Source organism: Halichoerus grypus, chromosome 2 (assembly GCF_964656455.1).
Source record: "Halichoerus grypus chromosome 2, mHalGry1.hap1.1, whole genome shotgun sequence".
In the NCBI taxonomy this organism is placed as follows: domain Eukaryota; kingdom Metazoa; phylum Chordata; class Mammalia; order Carnivora; family Phocidae; genus Halichoerus; species Halichoerus grypus.
The window spans coordinates 102,529,959-102,535,958 of record NC_135713.1 but is presented as its reverse complement, the minus strand read 5'-3'; the positions used below and the strand labels follow the sequence as shown (position 1 = coordinate 102,535,958).

At 35.9% G+C, this 6,000-nt stretch overlaps 1 long non-coding RNA gene across 3 annotated transcripts in view; it reads right to left on the bottom strand.

Moving 5' to 3' along the window:
• Window positions 1-422: 422 nt before the first annotated feature.
• LOC144381128 (uncharacterized) overlaps window positions 423-6,000 on the bottom strand; it is a 111,766-nt gene continuing 106,188 nt past the window's right edge. For 2 of the 3 annotated variants that reach the window (XR_013445782.1, XR_013445780.1), the window contains exons 2-3: window positions 4,768-4,880; window positions 2,617-3,224 (exon numbers count right to left, since the gene is read on the bottom strand). This is a non-coding gene — a long non-coding RNA (uncharacterized LOC144381128). Of the gene's footprint in view, window positions 797-2,616; window positions 3,225-4,767; window positions 4,881-6,000 lie in introns of those variants that run through there. The other variant, XR_013445781.1, reaches the window with a different exon arrangement.

Here is a 6,000-nt window from a genome sequence, read left to right as displayed (position 1 = left end):
TTTTAAACTCCTGTTCATGTTGAGATTTTGCCCCCCCACTTTTTTTACATTAATCACAAATGTTCTTAATAGCATCTAGAATGGTGAATCCTTTCCAGAAGATTTTCAGCTGAGTCTGCCCAGATCTATTCAAGGAATCCCTACGTGTGGCAGCTAAAACCTTATGAAATGTACTTCCTAAATAATAAGACTTGAAAGTCAAAATGGCTCCTTGATCCATGGACTGCGGAATGGATGTTGTGTTAGCAGTCATGAGAACAACATTAATCTCCCTGTACATCTCCATCAGAGCTCTTGGGTGATGAGGTGCATTGTGAACAAACAGTAATATTTTAAGAGGAATCTCTTTTTTCCTGAGTAGTAGGTCTCAAGAGTGGGCTTAAGATATTCAATGAAATATGTTATAAATGTACTGTCATCCAGGCTTTATTGTTCTGTTTATAGAGCACAAGCTGAGTAGATTTAGTATAATTTTTAAGGGCCCTAGAATTTCAGAATGGTAAATGAGCACTGTCTTCAACTTCAAGTCACCAGCTATACAAACCCCTAACAAGAGTGTCAGCCAGTGCTTTGAATCTTTGAAGCCGGGCATTGACTTCTCCTCTCTAGCTATGAAAGTCCTAGATAGCATCTCCGTCCCATAGAAAGCTGTTTCATCTGCAATGAAAATCAGCTGTTTACTGTAGCCACATTCCTTAATTACCTTAGCTCTGTCTTCTGGATAACTTCCTGCAGCTTCTCTATCAGCACTTGCTGCTTCACCTTGCACTTTTGTGTTATGGAGATGGTGTCTTTCCTAAAAACGAAAACAAAAACAAAACAAAACAAAACAAAAACCAAAAAAAACACATGAACCAAACTCTGCCAGCTTCAAATTTGTCTTCTGCAGCTCATTCAGCCCTCTCAGCCTTAAATGAATTGAAGAGAGGACCTTGCTCTGGATTAGGCTTTCGTTTAAGAAAATGTTGTGACTGGTTTGATCTTCTACCCAGACCACTAAAATTTCCTCCAGCAGTAAGGCTGTTTTGCTTTCTTATCATTTGTGTGTAAACTGGAGTGGCACTTCTAATTTCCTTTAAGAAGCCTTGTTTTAGAGCTATCGTGGTGTTTGACATGCTTTCCTCCCTGAGCTTAATCATTTCTAGTTTTTGATTGAAAGAGAGAGACGTGTAACCCTTCTTTTCACTTGAACACTTAGAGGCCATTGTAGGGTTATTAGTGGGGCTAATTTCAATATTGTTGTGTCTCAGGGGATAGGGAGGCCTGGGGAAAAGGAGAGAGGGGAATAGCAGATTGTTGGAGTAGTCAGAACCACACACAACATTTATCAGTTAAGTTTACTGTCTTTCTATGGTTACAGTACATGGTACCCCCCCAAAAAATTACAATAGTAACAAGAGAAATCACTGATTATAGATCACCATAAGAAATATAAGGAAAATAAGAGTTTGAAATATTGTGAGAATTACCCAAATGTGACACAGACACTTAAAGTGAGCAAATGCTGTTAGGAAAATGGCGCCAATGGACTTGCTCCAAGCAGGGTTCCTGCACACTTTTGATTTGTAAAAAATGCAATTGTCTGCAGAGTGAAAAAGGTCTGCCTCTACAAGCAATTATTTACCTATGTTTTCCATTCTTGTGGATGTATACTTAGGAGTGGAATTGCTGGTTCATGAGGTTACTTTTTAAGGAGCTGCCAAACTGTTTTCCAAAGTAGCTACACCATTTTATATTCCTGCCAAGGATGTAAGAGAGACCCAGCTTCTCCATACCCCCGTCAACGCTTGTTGTTGTCTGCCGTTTGATTGTAGCCATCCTTGTGGGTGTGAGCTGGTATCTCATTTGTGGTTTTGATTTGAATTTACCTAATGACTCAGTGATTGATGTTGAGCATCTTTTCATGTGTATATTGGCCATTTGTATCTCTTTTAGAGCAATATGTAATAAAATCCCTTGCTGATTTTTTAATTGGGTGACTTGTCTTTCTATTATTGAGTTGTGAGGGTTCATAATATGTCTGGATATTAGACCTGTAACAGATATTTACAAATTTTTTCTTCCATTCTGAGGGTTGTCTTTTCAGTCTCTTGATAGCATCCTTTGATGCACAAATGCTTTATATTTTGATAAAGCCCAATTTATCTGATTTTTTTTTTCTTGTGTTGTTTTTGATTTTGGGGTCATATTTAAGAAACCATTGCCCAGTTCAAGGTCATGAAGAATTACACATATGTTTTCTTCTAAGCTTTTATAGTTATAGCTCTTTGATTTAAATCTTTTATCTATTTTGAGTTAGTGTTTATTTATGGTGTGAGCTAATGACCCAAATTCTTTTTTTTTTTTTTTTTTGCATGGGGATATCTGAATGTCTCAGTACTGTTTGTTAAAAAGGCTATTCTTTCTCCCGTGAATGGTCTTGATGTCCTTTTAAAAAATCAGTTGGCCATGGTTATAAGAGTTGATTGCTTAAGTCTATCCTTATGCCAGTACCACAGTATTTTTATTATTATAGCTTTGTAGTAAGTTTGGAAACCAGGAAGTGTGACTCTCCCAGCTTTGCTCTTTATCATGATTGTTTTGGCCAAGGTCCCTGAATAGCCTTGGCTTAGTGTTTAGGTAATGATGGGGCAGGGATTTCCTTCAATGCCTAGAACCAAAGAAATCTCCTAATCTTTTGCAGAGGGGCTTTCTTTGTGATGGGGCATGCCTTGCCAGGAGTTAAAGCTTTCACTTCTTGCTTCTGCAGGCCTCAAAGTCATTCACGGGTAAGAGCTTAGAGCCTTCTCCCATCTTTCATGAGCCTGAACACAGCTGAACGTGAGTGTGACCTGGGCATGTGTATGACTTCCTAAATTCTCTGGGATATGTCAGTCAGAGCTTTCCTAAGCCCTTATTTTGTTAAAAAACATCTCACTCCAAGACTTTCCTCCCTGGTTTTTTTGGTTCACCTGTTGTTTGCACCAATGGTTACTTATTGAATTAGGCAACAGGGACTACAACATTGGCCTATAAATATTTTCCACAGAGTCCTGACCCCTTGCTTTAGCACAAGATGAGAGTACCAGTCAGGTCAGATAAAGACAAACCTTTTGAGAAGCTCCTTCCGAGAGCCACCAGCTAGATCAACTAAGGACAATTTGCAACTGCTGCCTGTCTGCTCTCTGCTCCGCTGTTACCAGGAAGGTAGAATGTTATTTTCAAGGCTACTGTTGAGCTAGGGACTAGGAAAAAGGAACAAAGTAAGTTAAGATGCCACAAGCCTCACTGTTCTTATTGAGATTCAGCCACTTTTCTTGAATAAGCAGTTCTGGGTTGTTGCAGCCTTTGGTTAGTTTCCGATGATCCAAAAAAGTTGCTTATGTTTTTGTCAGTTCTTTCATTGCTTGTATGGAAGAGTCGGCTTTTGGAGTTCCTTATGCCCCTATTTTGTCTAAGCAATGAGCTTTTTAAATGCACATGTTTAATGAAAAATTAAAAACTGAATTTTAGTCTCTCAAAAAAATCGAACATGTGATGTGAGCAAAAAAAATGTTACTATTCACCATGGAGTCAGTGGTGACATCTTTGTCCACCGAAAAATACGAGACACAAATTTGCTGAAGAACTATCAAAATCCACATGAAAAGTTGGTAGTTATTCTAAGAATACCATGTTTAAAGACAATTCAACATGTATAGCTGCAGAAAGTATGTTTATACATCACTTTGTGAAGTATGACTTTTCTTTGGATAAAATGACTGTTGTTATAAATTAATTTCTCTCATTTTTAATTGAAAATTCTCTTGTGCATGTACAAAACAAATAAAGCAATAACTGGCAATGTGTTGTGTCCATTAGCAAAGAAAGAATTTGCAAACGGAAAACTGATGCCTGTTTTATGTCCATGACATCAGATGCTTCAGACAAAATCAGTTAATATCAATAAGGCTTCATTTTTTCCATAAAATTAATGGAGTCAAAGTAAAGCTTTTTAGAAGTTCATTGTGTTGAATTTGAACTATCTGACATCATAGTGAATTTCACTTATAAATACAGTTCAAAGATTTAACATTGAAGAGAACATGATTTGTTTTTGTAGTCATAATACAAATACAAATTTTGGTAAGGCACAGAATCATAGCAATAACAATGTTCTTACTAAATTAGGGAACTGTGGAGCAGAAATGTATTTGGAATTGGTTGTATACATGCATAATTCATAATTGTGTGTTCAAACAAGCCACAGTACTCTACCAATAAAAATAGAAGTTGTAGTTGTTAAGATTTACAAATATTTTTATATATGCATAAAGGAACTGAGCTACAAAATTTTTTTTGTGACAAAGCTGGTGCTGAATTTAGAAAGATATTTCAGTCTGGCTGTATGTGTTCTCTCTTTATTGTCCATCATTAAAGTCTTGAGCCTTTGGAGAACTACAAGTCCACATGAGTGACCCATGATGGTATTATGTTACTTTGTAAATGAGTCCTTTAAATATTGGTTGCATTTCATTCATAAAAAAGCATTTCTTTTCATAAAAATCACTTTCATAATAAACAGAGACAATATATTTGATAAGTTTTATCCTACAAAATGGTCAAGGAAAATTATTCTGAATTGAGACAAACAGGAAGTACGTGTGAAACTATGGGGCTCAAATATTTATAACATTTCAATTTTAAAAAGTAGGATTGAGGGGGCACTTGGCTGGCTCATTTGGTAGAGCATGCAGCTCTTGATCTTAGGGTTGTGAGTTCAAGTGCCATGTTGGGTGTGGAGCTTACCTTTTAAAAAAAGTAGAATTGAGAATATCTTCCATTTAGTAGAATTTGCAGTGAGCTTCCCATCTACTTCAACTCCCATACAGAGTGTATTTTCTCATCTGAAATATTATGGCCTAGAGAGAAAAGTCAATTGATGGGGTCAACAATTGCAAATTTAGTAACTATAAACATAATATTGAAAATATTACAGTCAATGTTAGGAAAATTTTAAGAATAACTATACTAAATAATTATACTTTAAACAAAAGCTTCTGTACAATGAAGGAAACCATCAAAATGAAAAGGTCACTTACTGAAGTGGAGAAGATATTTGCACATCATACGTCCATTAAGAGGTTAATATATAGGGCGCCTGGGTGGCTCAGTTGGTTAAGAGGTTAATATATAAAATGTACAAAGAACTACAACTCAACAACCAAAAAAGCAAACGACCCAATTTAAAAATGGGCAGAGGAGCTGAATAGACATTTTTCCAAAGAAGATACATAGATGGGCAACAGGCATGTGCAAAGATGTTCAACCTTATGAATTATTAAGGAAATGCAACTCAAAACCCCAGGGAGATATCGCCTAACACCCGTCAGAGTGGCTAGTATCAAAAAGGCAAGGTTTAACAAGTTGGAGAGGATATGAAGAGAAAGGAGACCTTGTACAAAGTTGGCAGGATTGTAAATGGCTATAACCACTATGGAAAACAGAGTCTTCAAAAAATTAAGAATGGAATTACCATGTGATCCAGTTCCATTACTAGGTATCCAAAGAAAATGAAAACACAACTTTGAAAAGATATATGCTCCCCTATGCTCAAGGAAGTATTATTTATAATAGCCAAGATATGGAAATAACCTAATCATCCATTGATGGATAAGTGGATAAAGAAGAAGTAAATATATATGTCTATGTAATATATATATTACGTATTATACATATATATTATATATATATGATATAATATTACTCAGCCATAAAAAAGAATTAAATCTTGCCATTTGGGAAAACATGGATGGACCTTAGGAATATTATCCTAAGTGAATTAAGTCAGAAGGAGAAAGATAAATATCATATGATTTCACTCATGTAGAATCTAAAAAAAATAAACAATGCCTCCCAAACAGAAAGAATACCCCCCCAAACAAACAAAAAACCCCTAATGAACAAACAAAACAAAACAAACTCATAGAGAAAAAAAAAAAAAAACAAACTCATAGATAGACCACATCAGTGGTTACCAAA